Below are 986 nucleotides of genomic sequence, written 5' to 3' on the forward strand. Positions count from 1 at the left end.
TGCTATAATTAGCAAAATATTACAACATTTACAGTGTTAAACATATTCGGCATAGACTATCATCTTCAGAACGCGTAACAGTACAAGAATATAAATACTTCGTGTGGAAACATTATGGCTAAGATACATACATGTTGATTAGCCTACATATTAAAATATTTAAAACTAGTTTGTATATGACATGGATATATAAAATGAATGCTGAATAATAAAATAAAAAATCTTCCTGCAGAAGTTAGCACATGGTGCGATTGTTAGTCAGTTTGTTAAAACTGAAAATAATATGATGAAAGAGTAATGGAACGGAGAAAAATTCTCTCCGGCGCCGGGATTTGAACCCGGGTTTTCAGCTCTACATGCTGATGCTTTATCCACTAAGCCACACCGGATACCACCCCGGCGTCGGACAGAATCGTCTCAGATTAAGTTCCAACTCTTGGGTTCCCTTTAATGGCCGCCCTCTGCACTACGTCATAGATGTCTATGAACGTAGGACCGAAGTCCACACATGTGCTGAGGTGCACTCGTTATGAGTGACTAGTTGGCCGGGATCCGACGGAATAAGCGCCGTCTTAAATCACGAAGTGATTTACGCATATCATATATATTATTTTAATGTACCGAAGTACATATGATATTTCCATGCAGATATTCTGCGTCATCATACGATGAAAGAGTAATGGAACGGAGAAAAATTCTCTCCGGCGCCGGGATTTGAACCCAGGTTTTCAGCTTTACGTGCTGATGCTTTATCCACTAAGCCACACCGGATACCACCCCGGCGCCGGAGAGAATTTTTCTCCGTTCCATTACTCTTTCATCGTATGATGACGCAGAATATCTGCATGGAAATATCATATATACTTCGGTACATTAAAACAATGTATATGAAAATAATATATTTGTATAAGAAATGGGCTACAGAATTTAATGTTGTATTAGAAACAAAATTTTAAAATATAAATGGTTTGATAAATTCCTTTCAA

At 37.7% G+C, this 986-nt stretch overlaps 1 non-coding gene across 1 annotated transcript; it reads right to left on the reverse strand.

The window, feature by feature from the left end:
* Window positions 1-317: 317 nt before the first annotated feature.
* TRNAY-GUA (transfer RNA tyrosine (anticodon GUA)) lies at window positions 318-389 on the reverse strand. Its single transcript has one exon. It is a non-coding gene; the product is annotated as a tRNA-Tyr (tRNA).
* Between the last annotated feature and the right edge of the window lie 597 nt (window positions 390-986).

The sequence above is a fragment of the Periplaneta americana genome, chromosome 11 (genome assembly GCF_040183065.1).
Source record: "Periplaneta americana isolate PAMFEO1 chromosome 11, P.americana_PAMFEO1_priV1, whole genome shotgun sequence".
Classification (NCBI taxonomy): domain Eukaryota; kingdom Metazoa; phylum Arthropoda; class Insecta; order Blattodea; family Blattidae; genus Periplaneta; species Periplaneta americana.